The following is a 24,449-nucleotide window of genomic DNA, read 5'->3' on the forward strand; positions in this document are numbered from 1 at the left end:
GAGAAGGAGGTCGTCCGCATACGCACGACATCGAAAACTGTGCTGTCGCAAAGTGAGACCAGAAAGGTGGCTCGTCAGACTCCCGATGAGTGGCTCCAGGCTGATGGCATAGAGTAGGGTTGAAAGTGGGCAGCCTTGCCGTACGGAACGTCGGATCGCCACTGGTCCAGCCACACGGCCATTAACCTGAATCAGCGATTCGGCGGTGCCGTACAGGCGCCGTATTACGTCGATAAAGGCTGGTGGAAAACCCATGCGGTTCATCACGGAGAACAGAAAAGGATGCCGCACTTTGTCGAATGCGCTGTCAAAATCAATGGCAACCACTGCGGCGCGGAGTCTGCACGCCGCTGCCAGTGCAATTAAATCGCGACATTCTCCTGTGGCCGTTTGCATATTAACTGAGCCGCCCGGAGTTGTCTGTTCCGGGGATAGAATGCTAGGCAGGACCTTGCGGCATCGCGTTGCCAGGAGGCGTGTAAAAATTTTACAGTCTGCGTTAGCAGAGTCAGGGGACGGTAATGTGCTGTCGTCACACCTGGTGTCGGTTTGTGGATGGGTATAATAATTCCCGTGACGAAGGACGGCGGTACGGCGATCCCCATCGTCAGCAGTTCATGAAACATCGTTGAAGAAAGCGCGATAAAATTCTATCGGCAATCCGTCGACACCAGGTGACTTATTCAGAGCACCTTTTTTGATTGCATCGTGGATTTCGTCACGCGTAATGGGCTCCATCAGCTCATCCGCTTCGTCGCTGGTGAGGGTGCGAGTTACGTGTGGTAACACAGACTCCTCAGCGTGGTTGTCGGTAGTCTCCTCCTGGTACATTGTGCGGTAGTGGTCGACAAAGGCACTGACGATTTCGGCCTGGCAAGTGACGTGCTGGCCGCGACAGGTTGTGATCTCGGTGATGAGTTGTTGTCGCCGATGTTTCCTATCGGAGGCGATATGATGCATGGTCGGATGTTCCTGTTCCGTCGAATCTTGATATCGGGTTCGCACCATAGCCCCCTGCAGTCGACGGCGTGTCAAAGTTACAATTTGGGCCTTAATCCTGCTGCGTTCCCTCTGGGTGTCGGGTGTGGGCGGTTGGGCGTCCAGGTCGCGGAGAACGGCGTAGAAATAGTCGGTAGTGTGCCGGCGCCACATAGCAACTTCCTTTCCATACTGAATCAAAGTACGTCGAATGGCAGGTTTGGCACATTCCAGCCACCAGGTCAAGGTCGTGCAGTATTTAGGTAAGCGACGTTCACAGGTGGCCCATGTCTCGGTAACACGTTGAAGACATTCGGGATCATGAAGATGGGAGGTGTTTAGCTTCCACGGTGCACGACTACGCCAGACCACTTGCTTGGGGAAGAGAATGTTGCAGATGTAGGCACAGTGGTCCGAAAAGGCCAGGGGCCAAAGTTCTGCACCTTGGGCTGCAGGTGTGAGTTCCCGAGAGACGTAAATTCTGTCCAGGCGGCTCGCGGAGTGACTCGTCTGGTAAGTATGTCCAGGGGCGTCGCCGTGCTGAACTTCCCAAGTGTCGCGGAGCAACAGATCTCGGACGACAAGACGCAGTTCTTGACAGGTGTTGTAGTGGGGCACCTGATCTTTAGGGTGCAAGACACAATTAAAATCACCCCCAAACAAGTAATGGTCGCAGCGTCCAAGAAACAAAGGAGCGATTTCTTCTGAATAGAAGAGGGCCCTGTCGCGCCTGCGGGTGGAGTCTGACGGAGCGTAAATGTTGACGATACGTGTCCCCATGACGGTGACGGCCATGCCTCTGGCAGATGGAAGGTATGTGATATCGGTCACTGGAATGCCTTCTCTGGCGTAGATGGCTACGCCGCGTCCCAGGTGGTCACCAGGAGAAGGATAAGTGTTATATCCCGCGACGTCTGGAAGTGTGGCCAAGTGTACTTCCTGTAGTAGTGCTATATCGACGTCCGACGCCCATATCATCTCTCGCGGCAGTTGAAGTTTCACGGGTGAGCTGATGGTGTTAGTGTTTATCGATGCTATTCGGTAGGTTTGGAGCCGTCCCCCGCCGTGAAGGGGAACTCCACCGGCGGAGGATGAAGAGGGGCGAGGCAACGGCGAGTCGTGCCGTGCGCCACGTGACGGCGTTATCAGCGGCGTAACGATGCTTCCGTCTGGGGTAACTCTGTCCCCAGCGTGTGGTCCGGGTCATCATCGACGTCCTCACTCCACACCATTGAGGGCGCTGTCGTTGTGATGGCCGTACGTTCCACTTCGGTCGTAGGGGCGGAGGACGTCTCGGCGGCAGTCGCATCGGTGGAGTCCATTGGTTCAGGAGCACCTGAGCGAGCCAGTAGAGTTGGCATCGAAACATCCACAGTCGGCGTCATGTTGTCGTCATTCGTATCGTCGTGTAGGTTCTCTGAGGCCTCGTCGTGTCGGACGGCCTCTGGAGCATCAGGGGGAGGTGATCCGTCTCGTTCCGAGACCGTACGACGCCTCCTCTTGCGCCTCTTAGGTGAACGTTGTTTGCGGGTTCGTCCCTCTGTGTCGGAAGACGGAAGGGAGTCGCGTCGCTCTGAGAGGAAGGCCGTCGCGGGAACGTCAAATGAAGGGGTGTCCATATGTTCAGGCTGGTGGGTGTCGGAAGTCGTCGCTGTTGGTAGTGGCGCCGTAGTAGCGTCTGGCTTTGAGCGCGACGTGTCGGCCCCGGCGGTATCCATAGCAGCTGGAAGGGTCACCGGTACGTGGTCCGATGAGCGGCGGCCGGTGGGAGGAGAAGGGAGTGCCGATGCGTAGGTGATCGGTAAAATCGTTGTCGGAGCCGTAGGTGCCATGGTAGCGCCTGGCAATTGGGTGATCCGTCGCTGAAGACACTCAGATCTGAGGTGGCCTTCTTTTCCGCACCCGGAACAGGTCTTGGGTTGGCCGTCGTATATGACAACCGCTCGGCACCCGTTAATTTGCAGGTGAGATGGCACGTGGCGATGGAGGTCGGTGGTGATCTACCGTACACCGTTAAGAACGGGGTACGTTTGGAATTGCGCCCAGCGTTCGGCAGTGTGGCCATGTACAGTGGCATAGGGGCGGAAAGCCGCGATAACGTCTTCCGCCGGTAGCTCGAACGGGAGTTCGAAAACTCGTATGGTGCGCATTCCTAAGCCGGCATGGTCGACAGTGACCGCTCCGACATTGCCGTCGGCGTGGCAAAAGCGTAATCCATGGTTGGTGTCACGAAGTATTCTTTCACACACCGCGTCGTTGACAACTTTCACGTACACAGTACTGCTTAATATGGACAAATGGATGCCCAAGATGTCGGAAGCTGGGATCTTAGCAACGTCGCGTAGGAAGCGTTCCACTTCCAAGGCCTTTGGTCGTGCGTATTCGTTGCAGAAGTTGAATCGTAAAGTTGATTTTCGAAAACGATTGGCCATGGCTCTAGTGCACGTAAGTGACGGTAGCTGAAATGGAAACAACAGCGAGCGCGCGCGCTCCGCAGGCGGAAACAACAACATGTCCGCACTGCACGGCGGCGAAAGCCGAACTGTGCCTAGACCACGGAAACTATATGCACCAAACCAAACATGGTACACGGCGCAAATATCGATACACATCAGTGCTGCCGCACGTAGAAGGAAGAAGAACCACGACGTAACCGCGACAAGGGCAGGAAACCAACACAGATAGACAGCTAACAATGTGAAACCCCACATTATGCACGAGCATATGTCTTGGAAACATAAAAGTTGAAGCTTAACTCTTCTGTTAACTTTTCTTAAAAATTTCAATAGATAAATGAGATGAATAAAATTTTCAGACCGTTGATGCTAGTATTTGATAAATTATGAACGGTAGTAACAGTAAAAAATATTTAAAAATTAACTTAGTTTCGCCCAGAAAAATTTTGATTTAACTTCTCAGCGGTAATTACCCCCAAACTGGAAACCAGTGGTCTAGACAGTATAAAGGTTGCCGTGGTCCCCGGCAAAAGAGTGTATGGCCCGCCGCAGTTGTTGCCGCGGCGTTACCCGGCGTTACCCCGCGCGTTACCCCATGTTCGGGTCAGCTGTAGAGCGGCCAACAGACCGAACGCGCGCCACCGGTGATCGAGTAATTAGCAGAGTGGAGAGTTTAAAATTAATCATAAAGTTTTATTATAAGAAATGAAACTTTCTTAGATTAAGATTGATATGAAAGCTGGAGATATTGAAAAGGTAAGGATAATGTTAAATGACGACTTCCTCAACTTCCATCCTCATATAACATAAATTAGGTAATCAAAAAACAGATCAGTCTCAAAGCCGAAAATTTTTAGGGATCATAAACTTTAAAGATTTGTTCCAATTATGTGAATTTAAAAGTAAAAAGTAAACAACTATATTGAAAGAAAAGGAGCTTAGATGAGTTAAATAAAATTGTATAAAAATTTAAAATTATAAAGGACATTAAATTTTGAAAGAAAAAAGTACATAACTTAAGAGCTCAGATCCATAGACATGAAATCAAGTACATTGAGAGTTAGAACGGTAAGGAGACTATATCGAACCACTGACTAAGGTATACAAAAATATTAAAGTAGGAAGTTGATCAGTAAATAGGTCATTTGCTACAGTCAACAGTTGCAAACAATTTTGCACTGATTTCAATCAATTTCTCAACCACTAATTGACCCAGCACAGAATTGAACACAGGAGGAGGAGGATATGTAAGGCGGCAGAATGAATGGCCAATTTCGCACCTTACATAACATTTTATACATTGTAACGGGGAATCAATATGACACCTAACTTACTTTGGCAGTAACGAGCAGATTTGCCTATAAGTATGTAATGCAAAAGGGATGACACTAATCGACGGCATTAACACACCACCCATATATAATGCATGTCAGTGAGCGGAAGGTGAAACAAGCAGCGAGAGGAAACAGTTTGTGTGTAAACTAGCATGGGAAGTTGCAGAGGCCGCACCCCGGGAGGCATTACGGAAAGTTCTTAAGGTGGGCATCCTTAGGCGGGAGTCAGCGACCGGACAGGTGACGCATACTGCAGAGCGAGTAACGGGCCACCAGAAGTAGGACAGAAAGAAGCTTTAGAAAACTGCATTTCGGAATTCCAAATGGATACCAACAAAACCAGTGACGCAGTTGATCACATCAACAGCGAATGGTACACCTGTGAGTGGGCACGAAACGTCCGACTGGCGGAAACGAACTAGGAAAAACTAAAGTGTCGAGATTTCGATGCAGTTCAATGGTGGGGCCCTTGCGATTGGTAGAGAGAGTTTCCACAAAATAAGAGGAACGCTCCTGTTGGTCGAAAAAGCCATGACGTGTAGAATGAAAGAATCCAGGTGGGGAGAGAGTTTGGCTATGAGAAAAACGGGAGTGAGACTGTCGTGGACTCTTCTCTGAACTGGCGTCAAGTGCAGAACGGAGCGCACAACGCCCTGTACGACACAGAAGAGAAATTTGAGTGAACACTGCGTTAACTGCGATTGACATTCAGCTAGATATTAGCTGAAGCGCCGCTGAGCTCCCACTGTGGAGAAATGAACCAGGCAATTGGTTAATTGTCCTTGCGAGGACTGAGAGGGCATTGTAATATGCATGCTACTCCAGCCATGTGCGTGCATATTGCCATATTCCAAGACTAGGGATGAGTATATGTTTTCTCGCATCACGAGAGACATAGTGAGAATTTCTGATGGAATAAATGAGCAAAGGCTTAATTAGATTTCATAGGAATTTCAGTGGGCGAGAGCAGCCATGCAGATGACAGCTCATCGCATCTAAGGGAAATACCTCACGCAGAGGTGTAAACTTGTTGGTTCACCAGCTTGCACCCAATGTAAACTCGAGCGACCTTTGGTAATCTTTTGCTCACCTTGTCACAAAGCTAACCATCCTCCATAGAGTTGATTGTCATCCTAAATAGTACCGAACTTTGAACCGGAATCGGATGATTTATCGTAGTACCGGCCACCATCATGATGTAGTAGCAAGAATGATTTCGTAAAGAAACTTCTAGTTAAAATTTACCATTGTTGTGTGTGGGATTATTTCACTTTCCGAGGACGAGATGCGTTTGATTGACAACTGTCATAACATTGTCACATTGTAAATTGTGTAAATGCGTGTATTGCTGTGGTAAGTTTGCAATTTTGAACCAAAGTTATTTCCAGCTTACACAGTTGTTTTAGATCATACACGAACCTAATAACAGGACGTGATGTAAGCCCAAAAAGCAGTAACACTCCTTCACACAGTGAAAGTAAAACTACGATCTACTACAGTTTCAAAAGCACAGCTTCAAATATTTATCGAAGAATAAAAAATAAATTAATACAAAATAGAAATATTGGTACTTGGTATTGACAATTAGATTGCGCCATATCGATATATCGGTGAATAGGAAACTTTCGCCGACATATATCGTCATTTCTTGGAAAAATATTGATATACCTATATTTTATCAACAGTCCTACCTTGTACCCTTCAGAGCATTCGGTACAATAGCACGGCTTTCAGGTGTCTCGTTACTCGAAGTACCTCCGCCCCAAACACTCAGAGGATCATTCTTTTTTTTATTCTTTCTAAAGGTCTGCGATTTCAGCGCGAGGCTTAAGTAGCCTCTATTGAAAGTTCCTCGCTAGAATTCCACAAGTTACTGAAACCTGAAACACGGCAGTTCGTCGGTAGACTTTATCTCGGCTGAAAGCTTTTTGGAACATCGTTCTCCACTCTGAATTTGCACTGCTGAGTGCTCAAGTTCGGTCACAGCAAATGCAGATATTTCCACTGTAATCTCTCTGGTGTACACCAGCGACTACCTACAGTCTCATTTCTTTAAAGGATCGAACTCCCGCGTGAAGAACAAACGTCTGATTAATTTACATATATTATGTGTTAAATATTTGACGGTATGCATGTAAAACCTTTGTGGTAGAAGACCAACAAACTTAATTATGTGAATTGTGTTATGCTGCAAGTATGCTGTATGAACATCAAAAATACAACAAGCTAAAAGAAATTTTACATTTGTGATTTTGTATCTGGAAGGAGAGCCGGATGTCCCAGCGAGAAAATGTTTCTAAAAGGTTTAAAATAATGTATAATGTGCGTTGGAAGTCGGTATGTGTTCTCCTTCTCAAATACTGGGTGAATAGGAGTGGATGTAATGCGTGGGGTGTGGGTACTTTGTGCACCATAAGTTATGCTGCCTAGCGACATATACATAGTTTCTACTTGTATCACTTGTCTCACTCCGTTTAACCTTTAAAGTCAGATTATACCTCTTAATGAGTAGATTACGGACCATTTTTAATTTTTGAATTCGGTCAACGATTGTAAGATGCGTTCAACAAGAAACTAATCGGAGGGTTAAAATAAAAACCGCTAGACAGGTGATAGTGCAGTTGCCTATGGAAGAAAATGTGCACGCTATAAGAGATGTGAGGCCCCAAACTCGCTCCTAGTGGGACACGGGCGCACACTCACGAGACAGCACAGCGAGCACTTCACCGCGCCGATGGTACGCTGCACTCATAAGGACACGTAATCATCTTGATATATATTACTGGCCTACAGACGCGAAATTTAATCGACAGGAAGAAGATGCTGTGATATGCAAATGATTAGCTTTCCAGAGCATTCACACAAAGTTGGCGCTGGTGGCGACAACTAAACGTGCAGACACGAGGAAAGTTTCCAACCAATTTTCCATACAAAAACAGCAGTTTACCGGCGTTGCCTGGTGAAACGTTGTTGTGATGCCTCGTGTAAGGAGGAGAAATGCGTACCACCACATTTCCGACTATGATGAAGGTCGGATTGTAGCCTATCGCGATTGCGCTTTATCGTATTGCGATATTGCTGCTCGTGTTGGTCGAGATCCAATGACTGTTAGGAGAATATGGAATCGGTGGGTTCAGGAGGGTAATACAGAACGCCGTGTTGGATCCCAACGGTCTCGTATCACTAGCAGTCGAGATGACAGGCATCTTATCCGCATGGCTGTAACGGATCGTGCAGCCACGTCTCGATCACTGAGTCAACAGATGGGGACGTTTGCAAGACAACAACCATCTGCACGAAAAAGTTCGACGACATTTATAGCAGCATAATCAGCTCGGAGACCGTGGCTGCGGTTACCCTTGGCGCTGCATCACAGACAGAAGCGCCTGCAATGGTGTATTCGACGACGAACCTGGGTGCACGAATGGCAAAAAATGCCATTTTTTCGGATGAATCCAGGTTCTGTTTACGCCATCATGATGGTCGCATCCGTGTTTGGCAACATCGCGGTGAACGCACATTGGAAGCGTGTATTCGTCATCGCCATAATGGCGTATCACCGAGCGTGATGGTATGGGGTGCCATATGTTACACGTCTCGGTCACCTCTTGTTCACATTGACGGCACTTTGAACAGTGGACGATACATTTCAGATGTGTTACGACCCGTGGCTCTACCCTTAATTCGATTTATGCGAAACCCTGCATTTCAGCAGGGCAATGCACGAACGCATGTTGCAGTCCTGTACTGGCCTTTCTGGATACAGAAAATGTTCGACTGTTGCCCTGGCCATCACTTTCTCGATATCTCTCACCAACTGAAAACGTCTGGTCAATGGTGGCCGAGCAACTGGCTCGTCACAATACGCCAGTCACTACTCTTGATGAACCGGGGTATCGTGTTGAAGCTGCATGGGCAGCTGTACCTGTACACGCCATCCAAGCTCTGTTTGACTCAATGCCCAGGCGTATCAAGGCCGTTATTAAGGCCAGAGGTGGTTGTTCTGGGTACTGATTTCTCAGGGTCTGTGCACCCACATTGCTTGAAATGTAATCACATGTCAGTTCTAGTATAATATATTTGTCTAATGGATACCCGTTTATCAACTGCATTTCTTCTTGGTGTAGCAATTTTAAAGGCCAGTAGTGTATATTTACGCATAAAAAAGTACCACAGAAATCAATTCCGCTCAAAAATTTTGGCCATTATTCTGACAATACGCAGTTGCGATCTCATGGAAGTACAGCTTTTAAACTTTCTGGCACTGGTTAATTGTCGCAGGCTCCGCCACACTGCAGCCGTCAAACCCCCCATCGAAACACTGTTCTGGGGAGTGACGTGCAGAGCCCTCCCGTTCACATTGTGTTAAACCAGAGTGAAGTCACGTTATTCTGCGCGAGAAATAGGTAGGTAGCAGAATATGATCACGTAAGGTCAACGTCACGCACATGTAGTTGTTGCTTTTCTTGAGGCTGCTATGGTCTTGTCCAGAGACTGGTTTGATGCGACTCTTCAAGCTACTCTATCCTGTGCAAGCCTCCTCTTCCTCGAATAACTACTGCAACCTACATCCTTCTGAATTTGCTTACTGTATTCATCTCTTGGTCTCCCTCTAAGATTTTAAACCCCCATCCCACAAACGTCTGTCCAATACTAAGCCGGTCATCCCTTGATGTCCCAGGACGTGTCCTGTTAACCAATTCCTTCTTCTAGTCAAGTTGTCCCACAAAGTTCTTGTCTCACAAATTCTATTCAGTATCTCCTAATTAGATACGCGACCTACTCGCCTAATTTTCAGCCTGCTTCTGTAGCACCACATTTCAAAAGCTTTTACTCTCTCCTCATCTAAACTTTTTATCGTCCATGTTTGACTTCCATACATGGCTACACACCAAACATCTTCCTAGTATTTGAAACTGTATGCTATCACACTTCTCTTCTTCAGAAATACTTTTCTTGACATGACCAATCTACATTTGATACCATCTCTACTTCGGCCATCATCAGTTACTTTGCTACCAAACTAGCAAAACCTATCTACTACTCTAAGTGTATCGTTTCCCATTCTAATTCCCTCGGCATACCTGATTTAATTCGACTACATTCCATTATCCTCGTCTTCCTTCTGTTCATGTTAATCGTATTGTAAGGTGAGCATGTCATTTTGATTTCTGTAAGTTATCTACACTCCTGGAAATTGAAATAAGAACACCGTGAATTCATTGTCCCAGGAAGGGGAAACTTTATTGACACATTCCTGGGGTGAGATACATCACATGATCACACTGACAGAACCACAGGCACATAGACACAGGCAACAGAGCATGCACAATGTCGGCGCTAGTACAGTGTATATCCACCTTTGGCAGCAATGCAGGCTGCTATTCTCCCATGGAGACGATCGTAGAGATGCTGGATGTAGTCCTGTGGAACGGCTTGCCATGCCATTTCCACCTGGCGCCTCAGTTGGACCAGCGTTCGTGCTGGACGTGCAGACCGCGTGAGACGACGCTTCATCCAGTCCCAAACATGCTCAATGGGGGACAGATCCGGAGATCTTGCTGGCCAGGGTAGTTGACTTACACCTTGTAGAGCACGTTGGGTGGCACGGGATACATGCGGACGTGCATTGTCCTGTTGAAACAGCAAGTTCCCTTGCCGGTCTAGGAATGGTAGAACGATGGGTTCGATGACGGTTTGGATGTACCGTGCACTATTCAGTGTCCCCTCGACGATCACCAGAGGTGTACGGCCAATGTAGGAGATCGCTCCGCACACCATGATGCCGGGTGTTGGCCCTGTGTGCCTCGGTCGTATGCAGTCCTGATTGTGGCGCTCACCTGCACGGCGCATACGACCATCATTGGCACCAAGGCAGAAGCGACTCTCATCGCTGAAGACGACACGTCTCCATTCGTCCCTCCACTCACGCCTGTCGCGACACCACTGGAGGCGGGCTGCACGATGTTGGGACGTGAGCGGAAGACGGCCTAACGGTGTGCGGGACCGTAGCCCAGCTTCATGGAGACGGTTGCGAATGGTCCTCGCCGATACCCCAGGAGCAACAGTGTCCCTAATTTGCTGGGAAGTGGCGGTGCGGCCCCCTACGGCACTGCGTAGGATCCTACGGTCTTGGCGTGCATCCGTGCGTCGCTGCGGTCCGGTCCCAGGTCGACGGGCACGTGCACCTTCCGCCGACCACTGGCGACTACATCGTTGTACTGTGGAGACCTCACGCCCCACGTGTTGAGCAATTCGGCGGTACGTCCACCCGGCCTCCCGCATGCCCACTATACGCCCTCGCTCAAAGTCCGTCAACTGCACATACGGTTCACGTCCACGCTGTCGCGGCATGCTACCAGTGTTAAAGACTGCGATGGAGCTCCGTATGCCACGGCAAACTGGCTGACACTGACGGCGGCGGTGCACAAATGCTGCGCAGCTAGCGCCATTCGACGGCCAACACCGCGGTTCCTGGTGTGTCCGCTGTGCCGTGCGTGTGATCATTGCTTGTACAGCCCTCTCGCAGTGTCCGGAGCAAGTATGGTGGGTCTGACACACCGGTGTCAATGTGTCCTTTTTTCCATTTCCAGGAGTGTATGTGCACGTCAGAGAGAGAACAAGCTATGTTACTGTTAAACAATCTTTGGTCTTGTTGTGGCACAGTCTTTGCCTTTGTGCGGTCTGACCACAGCACCAGGGAGGTTCTGAACTGAAGTGCCTATGTAACACGCCCGGGAGTACTCTTGGGTGGGGGGTTCCTTATACTGACTTCTGGTTTCGTGACCGTGCGCCCCGTCCACACCACGTACCTGGTAATCCCGCGGCGGTCATATCGTTCTGCTCCACAGATAGCTGTTGGCTCGCCTGAAATTATCGCAAAAATGCAAGCGGGTTTAGGGGAGCCACTCAACGTTTAAACACAACACTGTCCTATGACTGGTATGGACATCTATATTCTGAGACGATATGGAAACCACAGGTTGCACTGTTTACACTCTAATTCGTAAATGTTTATCCCAATTAACAATCTTGATGAATAACAGTCCAAAATATAATTCAGACGAGCGTACGCGTAACCGACACGACGCGGGTGATTGTTGATGATGCGAAAGCCGAATGATCGAACGAAAGTTCTTACTCTCGTTACACATACAGATATCTCGTAATAGTCCTACTTGTCAGTAGTAAGGATATAACACTGTTCGTAAAGTTAATTTTTCAGTTCTCACTTGTAGAAGCGTGAGAGTAACCGTCGCGGCGCGGCTGATTGTTGACAATGCGGAACTCGATGATCGAAAGCACGTCCTCACGCTCGCTACAAATCACTGCACTTGATTGCACTCTTTTGTGGTAAATAGTATTACTGATTTACATTGGTTCATTCTTGGAGCCCGAACACGGATGATCGATGCTGTGCCACACGCAACGAGAGGATACATAAATACGTTATTAACACCACTGCTCATTTTCAATTACTTCTTGACGCACTTTCCTCTGAACCATTTCCATATGTCATCACTTTACTATAATAGCATTTGTAGCAACACTGCAACCTGACTACTAACAATGCTTCTACATGCAGAGCTACACACTACACAACATAACAGTTTCGTGTCCCGTGCTCGACTTCCTACAGAAGCGGCTGCCCGCAAAGATACTCCACAACTAAGCCAGCGATATGACAATACGCTTACACCTAGAACCGGTCGGCCACAACTGCCGGCCCGGAGATTGTGCTGGCTAGGGAAGTCACTGCAAATCTTGCAGAGCACGAGTTTCATGGACAGTAGTGGGCGAGTATTATCCTCTTGGAACAACACATCACCCTCCTGTTCAAAGAATGGCAGATGACACACATTCTGTACGTACCCAGTGCTGGTTAGCATCCACTCTAGAAACACCAAAGGCGAACTAGAGTTGTAGCTTATCGCAACCCAGACCATAAGGCCACGGGTGGGGACAATGTGTGTTGGAAGAACTCTCATCAGGTCTACATCGTAGTTGTAAACGACAATCACTTGCGTGAAGCCAGTGATTCTCTGGCAGCACCACTTGAGCCGGGCACGTCGATGCTGTGAGTGAGGTGTGGGTGCCGAAATCGCACTGCTAAAAACCTGTTCGTAACAGTTTGTGTTGACACGTCTGAGCTCATAAGCCTTCTTAACTGTGCTGTAGCTGCTGTACGATCTGCCACTGCTGCCATTACAATACCACGATCCTGACAGGCGTCTGCGCTACGTGGACGTCTAGAATCTCGTCTATGCATCTGAAAATGTTCACGTGAACACTAATACCGGCATTTTTGCGGAACTGACGTAGCACGTCGAACCTATGTTCTCCGATACGACCGCCCCGTTACTCGGAAGGCCACAATTTGACCCATTTCAAACTCACTCACTGTAGGAAGCATGAGTGCAAGCCCGTGGCATCATTGCTTGCTTGCTTCACACGTTTGCACCACTCTGAGCCTTCTGGCTACGAGCATTCTCTATGAAAGGGAGACACAGGTGGCGCTCTGATACCTATGCCACTACGCTATCTGTTGGCGGAAGCACATCTGTCCCCCAGGTATATGCCGTAATGGGATCAAAATCGACGTCGTCTTTCCAGGTGCACTAATTCTTTTTCTCAGCGGTGTTTATTCCATTCACAAGTTGTCTCCTTCCCGTTATGCAGATGAACCCACCCAAACGCTCGCTGGGCAGAACAGGTGATAGGATTGTGGAAAAGGCCAAGGGTTGAGGTCAGTACCTGCTTCTAATTTTCATTTATTGTAATGTAGCAACTCTTTCACTGCTGAAGGCCTCCAAGAAGGAATCTTAACAAGATAAAAATCCAATTAAGATAGCAATAAAATAATTCAAAAAACAACATTCACAAAGTGTAATACAAATGCCTGAGGGCCACAATTAATTTCCACAATTTTAGAATATATTACCATAGACCTTTAAAGGCAGAAGACCAAAAAGAAATATTTAAAAAATCAAAAATTCAATTAAGATAGCAATAAAATAATTTAAGACCCAAAAGGCAACAATGCAAGGTGCAACAAAAATGGATGAGGGCCACAATTAAATTTCAAAACTTCAGAATACATTACCATAGACCTTTAAAGGCAGAAGGCCAGCATGTTTAACAATAAGAAATATTGAAAATCAACACGATAAAAATACAATTAAGATAGCAATAAAATAATTTCAGGAAACATCATATGCAAGGTGCAATACCAATGACTGAGGGTCACAATCAAACTTCAAAATTTCAAAATATATTAAAATTAATCTTTAAGGGCAGAAGAATGAAAGGTAAATTTAAAAAATGTTTTTTCAAAATTTTAAGAAAGCCAGCAAATAACCATAAGCCTAAAATTTAAAATAGTTGACAACAGATAATTAAACACCGGTGGCACTCAGAAGGCCTCCAGGGTGGTCGGTGTGCCATCGTTCACTTAGGCAGACAGGTGGTGAGCCCAACTACACTTGATCCATCGGAACCCAACCAGGGGCAGCCACGGACCGATCGACACAACAAATTGCTTCCCGCCAATCAGTACATGAGAACGCCGACCGTCAATGTTACAAACGTGATAATCCACAATGGAGTACGTATTAGCTGTCAAAATTACACATCATGTTGGACATCGGCAACAGGTGAGGAATGGACGTTGCCTGAAATTACGTTAGTGGCCAGGGCAAATAACCGGAACACTAACGGCCACTAGGCAGAAAATTCCGCTAGTACACTTGAATTTGAAACATGGTAATAGTTAACTCGCTCAAAAGAACACTGCCTGTATTTACGACAGTGCCAGCACTAACAGTCACAAGACAGAAAATTCCACTGGTGCACTCAAATCGTAGTCGACGAAAGTAGTTAATTGCACCGCATGGCGGCTAAATCTCAGCAGTAGAACCATTCCGTGTTGTTCACTGGAAAACCTCCCCAACAGCAAACCACCCGAAGCGAACCACCATAACATGAATAGTCTTGGCTTGGGTAGTTGAAACCACTGAGTCGGCGAAGCTCGTAGTGATCGGACAGCTACACACACTCTCCGACAACGTGCAGGGGCTGCCAGCTGTCCCAGCCGACTGCACCGCTCGGAGAAAACTTCCCTCGTCCGCAACAACCGACCGACTCCCTCCAGACCCCAATGCCGGAAACTTTTTTATTATTCATCAGTCTACTGACTGGTTTGATGCGGCCCGCCACAAATTCCTTTCCTGTCCTAACCTCTTCATCTCAGAGTAGCACTTGCAACCTACGTCCTCAATCATTTGCTGGACGTATTCCAATCTCTGTCTTCCTCTACAGTTTTTGCCCTCTACAGCTCCCTCTAGTACCATGGAAGTAATTCCCTCATGTCTTAGCAGATGTCCTATCATCCTGTCCCTTCTCCTTATCAGTGTTTTCCACATATTCCTTTCCTCTCCGATTCTGTGTAGAACCTCCTCATTCCTTACTTTATCAGTCCACCTAATTTTCAACATTCGTCTATAGCACCACATCTCAAATGCTTCGATTCTCTTCTGTTCCGGTTTTCCCACAGTCCATGTTTCACTACCATAGAATGCTGTACTCCAGACGTACATCCTCAGAAATTTCTTCCTCAAATTAAGTCCGGTATTTGATATTAGTAGACTTCTCTTGGCCAGAAATGCCTTTTTTTGCCATAGCGAGTCTGCTTTTGATGTCCACCTTGCTCCGTCCGTCATTGGTTATTTTACTGCCTAGGTAGCAGAATTCCTTAACTTCACTGACTTCGTGACCATCAGTCCTGACAAGTTTCTCGCTGTTCTCATTTCTACTACTTCTCATTACCTTCGTCTTTCTCCGATTTACTCTCAAACCATACTGTGTACTCATTAGACTGTTCATTCCGTTCAGCAGATCATTTAATTCTTCTTCACTTTCACTCTGGATAGCAATGTCATCAGCGAATCGAATCATTGATATCCTTACACCTTGTATTTTAATTCCACTCCTGAATTTTTCTTTAATTTCCATCATTGTTTCCTCGATGTACAAGTTGAAGAGTAGGGGCGAAAGGCTACAGCCTTGTCTTACTCCCTTCTTAATACGAGCACTTCGTTCTTGATCGTCCATTCTTATTATTCCCTCTTGGTTGTTGTACATATTGTATATGACTCGTCTCTCCCTATAGCTTACCCCCACTTTTTTCAGAATCTTGAACAGCTTGCACCATTTTATATTGTCGAACGCTTTTTCCAGGTCGACAAATCCTATGAAGGTGTCTTGATTTTTCTTTAGCCTTTCTTCCATTATTAGCCGTAACGTCAGACCTGCCTCTCTCGTGCCTTTACTTTTCCTAAAGCCAAACTGATCGTCACCTAGCGCATTCTCAATTTTCTTTTCCATTCTTCTGTATATTATTCTTGTAAGCAGCTTCGATGCATGAGCTGTTAAGCTGATTGTGCGATAATTTTCGCAATTGTCAGCTCTTGCCGTCTTCGGAATTGTGTGGATGATGCTTTTCCGAAAGTCAGATGGTATGTCGCCAAGACTCGTATATTCTACACACCAAAATGAATAGTCGTTTTGTTGCCACTTCCCCTAATGATCTAAGAAATTCTGATGGAATGTTATCTATCCCTTCTGCCTTATTTGACCCTAAGTCCTCCAAAGCTCTTTTAAATTCCGATTCTAATACTGGATCCCCGATCTCTTCTAAATCGACTCCTGTTTCTTCTTCTATCACATAAGACAAATCTTCACCCTCATAGAGGCTTTCAATGTATTGTTTCCACCTATCTGCTCTCTCCTCTGCATTTAACAGTGGAATTCCCGTTGCACTCTTAATGTTACCACCGTTGCTTTTAATTTCACCAAAGGTTGTTTTGACTTACCTGTAAGCTGAGTCTGTCCTTCCAACAATCATATCTTTTTCGATGTCTTCACATTTTTCCTGCAGCCATTTCATCTTAGCTTCCCTGCACTTCCTACTTATTTCATTCCTCAGCGACTTGTATTTCTGTATTCCTGATTTTCCCGGAACATGTTTGTACTTCCTCCTTTCATCAATCAACTGAAGTATTTCTTCTGTTACCCATGGTTTCTTCGCAGCTACCTTCTTTGTACCTATGTTTTCCTTCCCAACTTCTGTGATGGCCCTTTTTAGAGACGTCCATTCCTCTTCAACTGTGTTGCCTTCTGTGCTACTCCTTATTGCTGTATCTATAGCGTTAGAGAACTTCAAACGTATCTCGTCATTCCTTAGAACTTCCGTATCCAACTTCTTAGCGTATTGATTCTTCCTGACTAATGTCTTGAACTTCAGCCTACTCTTCATCACTACTATATTGTGATCTGAATCTATATCTGCTCGTGGGTACGCCTTACAATGCAGTATCTGATTTCGGAATCTCTGTCTAACCATGATGTAATCTAATTGAAATCTTCCCGTATCTCCCGGCCTTTTCCAAGTACACCTCCTCCTCTTGTGATTCTTGAACAGGGTATTCGCTATTACTAGCTGAAACTTGTTACAGAACTCAATTAGTCTTTCTCCTCTTTCATTCCTTATCCCAAGCCCATATTCTCCTGTAAACTTTTCTTCTACTCCTCTCCCTACAACTGCATTCTAGTCGCCCATGACTATTCGATTTTCGTCCCCCTTTACACACTGCATTACCCTTTCAATATCCTCATACACTTTCTCTATCTGCTCATCTTCAGCTTGCGACGTCGGCATGTATACCTGAACTACCGTTGTCGGTGTTGGTCTGCTGTCGATTCTGATTAGAACAACCCGGTCACTGAACTGCTCACAGTAACACACCCTCTGCCCTACCTTCCTATTCATAACGAATCCTACACCTGTTATACCATTTTCTGCTGCTGTTGATATTACCCGATACTCATCTGACCAGAAATCCTTGTCTTCCTTCCACTGCACTTCACTGACCCCTACTATATCTAGATTGAGCCTTTGCATTTCCCTTTTCAGATTTTCTAGCTTCCCTACCACGTTCAAGCTTGTGACATTCAACGCCCCGACTCGTAGAACATTATCCTTTCGTTGATTATTCAATCTTTTTCTCATGGTAACCTCCCCCTTGGCAGTCCCCTCCCAGAGATCCGAATGGGGGACTATTCCGGAATCTTTTGCCAATGGAGAGATCATCATGACACTTCTTCAACTACAGGCCACATGTCCTGTGGATACACGTTACGTGTCTTTAATGCAGTGGTTTCCATTGCCTTCTGCATCCTCATGTCGTTGATCATTGCTGATTCTTCAGCCTTTAGGGGCAATTTCCCACACCTAGGACAAGAGAGTGCCTTGAACCTCTATCCGCTCCTCCGCCCTCTTTGACCAGGCCGTTGGCAGAATGAGGATAACTTCTTATGCAGGAAGTCTTCGGCCGCCAATGCTGATTATTTATCAAAATTTAGTCAGTGGCGGGGATCGAACACGGGACCGAAGACAAGTTGATTATGAATCAAAGACGCCACCCATAGACCACGGAGACTATACGCACCAAGCTAAACATGGTACATGGGGCAAATAGCGATACACATCAGTGCTGCCGCACGTAGAAGGAAGATGAACCACGACGTAACCGCGACAAGGGCAGGAAACCAACACAGATAGACAGCTAACAATGTGAAACCCCACATTATGCATGAGCATATGTCTTGGAAGCATAAAAGTTGAAACTTAACTCTTCTGTTAACTTTTCTTAAAAATTTCAATAGATAAATGAGATAAATAAAATTTTCAGACCGTTGATGCTAGTATTTGATAAATTATGAACGGTAGTAACAGTAAAAAATATTTAAAAATTAACTTAGTTTCGCCCAGAAAAATTTTGATTTAACTTCTCAGCGGTAATTACCCCCAAACTGGAAACCAGTGGTCTAGACAGTATAAAGGTTGCCGTGGTCCCCCGCAAAAGAGTGAATGGCCCGCCGCAGTTGTTGCCGCGGCGTTACCCGGCGTTACCCCGCGCGTTACCCCATGTTCGGGTCAGCTGTAGAGCGGCCAACAGACCGAACGCGCGCCACCGGTGATCGAGTAATTAGCAGAGTGGAGAGCCGACCTAACTAGCCAATTAGTCGCTAATGTGGGCCGCATGGTGGCGAATTCCCACTCTAGAGGCGACGTGATACATTGCCCCTGACATTTGTGACACGGATATATGCCAGCAGCGGAAACCTGTCGTGTAGCCGCGGTGAGACGTGTACGCGGACGCGGACGCGGACGCGATAAATGTGCCGTGCGCGCTCTTAACATTCTTCCAGATGGAACTGCTGGCAATATTTTCAGCCACAAGTCGCCATAGGCAGGAGGAAAGTGGAGTCGCCACTGCCACATTTGGAGGACGAGCAGAAATGGTTGCGGTCGATATCGCATCTCGCTTACCGTCCCATTACCAGGGCGTGATAAAACCTAGTGCTTCCGAATTGTTTATGTGAAATCTCTTATAGCTTTATCAATAAAACAAACGTTGTTAACATTCTGCATTTTTATTCTACATGTCTACATATCTGTTGTCCTATGCCTCGAGACGGGTCCGAATTACAGCGCGTAACATGGCGGTGTGTAACGTAACAATGTCAGTGAATGTGAAGCAGCGAGCTGTAATCGAGTTTCGAAGCAGAAGAGTGGCAGATCAAACAAGGCCGCTACGAGATCTGCAACAATCCAACGCCATGGTTTCCCTGTCATCGATCATACTCCGTACAGCCCCGACTTGCAGTCATCGGATTTTCAGTTGTTCCCATAACTTAAAAACCACCTTCGAGGACTTCACTTTGACGCGGTGCAAGCAGAAGTGGGCTATGGCTTCGTGAACAATGTAAAATAATCTACAGTAACGGTATCAACAAACTGGTCTCTCGCTGGGAAAAATGTGTTCGTCGCGAAGAAATGTGTAGTCATGAAGAACAAAGCATTAAATCTTAATAGCTTTCGTTTTATTTAAAAACCTTTAAGAGTTTTCACACAAAGAATTGGAAGGAATTACTTTAAAGCTGGCCGTCATATATAGCCGAAGAAACGTAGGAACGTGTGAAGCAGTACTGATCCGAGGACAATTCAGAAGATACACCAGAGAAAAGCACAATTACGTTTATTGGGTTTACAGATTAACAGAAAGCTTATGACAGTGATGACTGGAATGTGTTGTTGTTGTGGTCTTCAGTCCTGAGACTGGTTTGATGCTACTCTATCCTGTGCAAGCTTCTTCATCTCCCAGTACCTACTGCAACCTACATCCTTCTGAATCTGCTTGGTGTATTCATCTCTTGGCCTCCCTCTACGATTTTTACCCTCCACGCTGCCCTCCAATACTAAATTGGTGATCCCTTGATGCCTCAGAACATGTCCTACCAAACGATCAAGTTGTGCCACAAACTTCTCTTCTCCCCAATTCTATTGAACATGTCCTCATTAGTTATGTGAACTACCACTCTAATTTTCAGCATTCTTCTGTAGCACCACATTTCGAAAGCTTCTATTCTCTTCTTGTCCAAACTATTTATCGTCCATGTTTCACTTCCATATATAGCTACACTCCATACAAATACTTTCAGAAACGACTTCCTAACACTTAAATAAATATACGATGTTAACAAATTTCTATTCTTCAGAAACGCTTTCCTTGCCATTGCCAGTCTACATTTTATATCCTCTCTACTTCAACCATCATCAGTTATTTTGCTCCCCAAATAGCAAAATTTCTTTTGCTACTTTAAGTGTCTCATTTCCAAATCTAATACCCTCAACATCACCCGACTTAATTCGGCTACATTCCATTATCCTCGTTTTGCTATTGTTGATGTTCATCTTATATCCTCCCTTCCAGACACCATCCATTCCGTTCAACTACTCTTCCAAGTCCTTTGCTGTCTCTGACAGAATTACAATGTCATCGGCGAACCTCAAAGTTTTTATTTCTTCTCCATGGATTTTAATACCTACTCCGAATTTTTCTTTTATTTCCTTCACTGCTTGCTCAATATACAGATTTAATAACATAGGGGAGAGGCTACAACCCTGTCTCACTCCCTACCCAACCACTGCTTCCCTTTCATGCCCCTCAACTCTTATAACTGCCATTTGGTTTCTATACAAATTGTAAATAGGCTTTCGCTCCCTATATTTTACCCCTGCCACCTTCAGAATTTGAAAGAGTGTATTCCAGTCTACATTATCAAAAGCTTTCTCTAAGTCTACAAATGCTAGAAACGTATGTTTGCCTTTCCTTAATCTAGCTTCTAAGATAAGCCGTAAGGTCAGTATTGCCTCACGTGTTCCAATATTTCTACGGAATCCAAACTGATCTTCCCGAAGGTCGGCTTCTGCTACTTTTTCCATTCGTCTGTAAAGAATTCGTGTTAGTATTTTGCAGCCGTGACTTATTAGACTAATAGTTCGGTAATTTTCACATCTGTCAACATCTGCTTTCTTTGGGATTGGGATTATTATATTCTTCTTGAAGTCTGAGGGTGTTTCGCCTGTCTCATACTTCGTGTTCACCAGATGGTAGAGTTTTGTCAGGACTGGCTCTCCCAAGGCCGTAAGTAGTTCTAATGGAATGTTGTCTACTCCCGGGACCTTGTTTCGACTCAGGCCTTTCAGTGCTCTGTCGAACTCTTCACGCAGTATCATATATCCCATTTCATCTTCATCTACATCCTCTTCCGTTTCCATAATATTGTCCTCAAGTGCATCGCCCTTGTATAGACCCTCTATATACTCCTTCCACCTTTCTGCTTTCCCTTCTTTGCTTAGAACTGGGTTTCCATCTGAGCTCTTGATATTTATGTAAGTGGTTCTCTTTTCTCCAAAAGTCTCTTTAATTTTCCTGTAAGCAGTCTCTATCTTACCCGTAGTGAGATAAGCCTCTACATCCTTACATTTATCCTCTGGCCATCCCTGCTTTGCCATTTTGCACTTCCTGTCGATCTCATTTTCGAGACGTTTGTATTCCTTTTGCCTGCTTCATTTACTGCATTTTTATATTTTCTCCTTTCATCAATTAAATTCAATACTTCTTCTGTTACCCAAGGATTTCTACTAGCCCTTGTCTTTTTACCTACTTGAACCTCTGCTGCCTTCACTACTTCATCCCTCAAGGCTATCCATTCTTCTTCTACTGTATTTCTTTTTCTCATTCCTGCCATTTGTTCCCTTACGCTCTCCCTGAAACTCTGTACAGCCTCTGGTTTAGTCATTTTATCCAGGTCCCATCTCCTTAAATTCCCATCTTTTTGCAGTTTCTTCAATTTTAATCTACAGTTCATAGTCAATAGATTGCGGCCAGAGTCCACATCTGCCCCTGGAAATGTCTTACAATTTAAAACATCGTTCCCAAATCTCTGTCTTGCCATTATATTATCTATCTGATACCTTTTAGTATCTCCAGGGTTCTTCTATATAAACAACCTTCTTTCAGGATTGTTGAACCAAGTGTTAGCTATGATTAAGTTATGCTGTGCACAAAATTCTACTAGGTGGCTTCCTCTTTCATTTCTTACCCCCAGTCCATATTCACCTACTATGTTTCCTTCTCTCCCTTTTCCTACTACCGAATTCCAGTCACCCATGACTATTAAATTTTCATCTCCCTTCACTATCTGGATAATTTCATCATACATTTCATCAATTTCTTCATCATCTGCAGGGATAGTTAGCATACAAACTTGTACTACTGTAGTAGGCGTGGGCTTCGTGTTTATCTTGGCCACTATAATGCGTTCACTATGCTGTTTGTAGTAGCTTATCAGTATTCCTATTTTTTTTATTCATTATTAAACCTACTCCTGAATTACTCCTATTTGACTTTGTATTTACAACCCTGTATTTGCCTGACCAAAAGTCTTGTTCATACTACCACCGAACTTCACTAATTCCCACTATATCTAACTTTAACCTATCCATTCCCCTTTTTAATTTTTCTAACCTACCTGCCCGATTAATGTCATGTATGAAATTTTGAAGGTAGTACAGATTACATACAAGGAGCGAAATGTTATAAGGATCTCCTACAGGAATCAGACTGCGTTTGTAAGAGACGAAGGACATGAAAGGGAAGCAGTGGTTCACAATGAGACCGGTTTCAGGGCTGTCCACGATGTCATTCAGTCTGGTCATGAGCAGGCTGTGTTCACGAAGCCGTAACCGACCTCCGCTTCATCAGTATCAAAGAGACGTCCTCGAAGGTGGTATTTAAGTTTCAAGAACAAATGAAAATCAGATGATGCCATGGTGGGACTGTGTGGAGTATGATCAATGTCAGTGAACCCGAGGCGTCGGATAAGTTTGGAGAGATTTAAAGTTCTTAGAGAGGAAATTAAAACTCTATGATTTACTGACGACTTTGCATCTCTGTCAGGGAGAAGAAATACAACTTTCTGTGCTTTGCCCCTCACAGTGTAGTTCTGTCAGAGACGGAAAAGTATCTGGAAAGTCAATTGTGGTTTGATACTATCCTGAAAGAGGTTACGAGATAAATGGCAACAAGAGCAAAAAAGAATAAAGAAAATGGAATGTAGTCCAATTTAATCACGTGACGGTCTTTGAGCAGCAAAACAACTGATTATAAATCAAGTCGACCTGATATGAAAAGCAGAACGGCTATAGCGAGAAGAGTTCTTCTGAAAACGAGGAAGTGTAGATTTTAATGTTCTGAAGTTGTATCTGTAGATTAACCTTGTGCTGTAGTGACATGTGGAAAAAAATGTTCAAAAGTATGTGAAACCTTATGGGACTTAACTGCTAAGGTCATCACTCCCTAAGCTTACACACTACTTAACATAAATTATCCTAGGGACAAACACACACACACCCATGCCCGAGGGAGGACTCGAACCTCCGCACAGGACATGTGGATATTTAACAGTTAACACAGTGCCATAGTGACATGTGGACACTTAACAGTTAACACAGGAAGAGAATAGAGGCTTTCGAAAGTTCCTGCTGCACAAGAACGGTCAAAAGAAGATTGAATAGGCAATGAAGGGCGTACTCAGTCGTGCAAAACGTCGCTTGCTTTTAATCGTAAATATATTTCTGAATGATGCTAATTGTTATAAGTTTTGCACAAAGAACAGTAGCATCTTCTCAGTAACCTACAATCGTGAGCTAAGCCCTTAATTTTTATATTCGAAATTATTGGATTTACTCATAGCATTTTTGTTACCTAGGCCTGCGTTTAGTTTCTGAACTCAAATTAATTAATTTAATAAGACTGAACCTAGAATTGCTGTTGTACCCACTTACCACCACAATAACATAAAAACTGCGAATAGTTGAGGGAATACGAATGAGAGCAGTTGCTTACTTAAGTTTACAAAAACAGTAACAAGATTTATTAATCATTTTATAACTATAATGAGGTGATACATCTTACACAAACAAAATATTGCAAACAGTGAAAAGGGATGGTGCTTCACTGGCAAACCATTCAATGGGTGGAAGATATACAAATTCTTCCCAGAGATAATCCGTTTTACAACACAATCTGACTTTTTTTTACATGAATCCACTGTGAGGCCGAACTCTATTCAAATGGAATGAACTACGCCCAAGTATACCATGAACTATGCTTCACTGGTGAAACCTTCCCGTCTCCTCTATATCTCTTTTGTTAATGATAACCTTCCCTTCTATATCTCTTTTGTTACGCAACCTTTCCTTTTACAATAACCT

The sequence above is a fragment of the Schistocerca gregaria genome, chromosome 4, assembly GCF_023897955.1.
Source record: "Schistocerca gregaria isolate iqSchGreg1 chromosome 4, iqSchGreg1.2, whole genome shotgun sequence".
Lineage (NCBI taxonomy): Eukaryota > Metazoa > Arthropoda > Insecta > Orthoptera > Acrididae > Schistocerca > Schistocerca gregaria.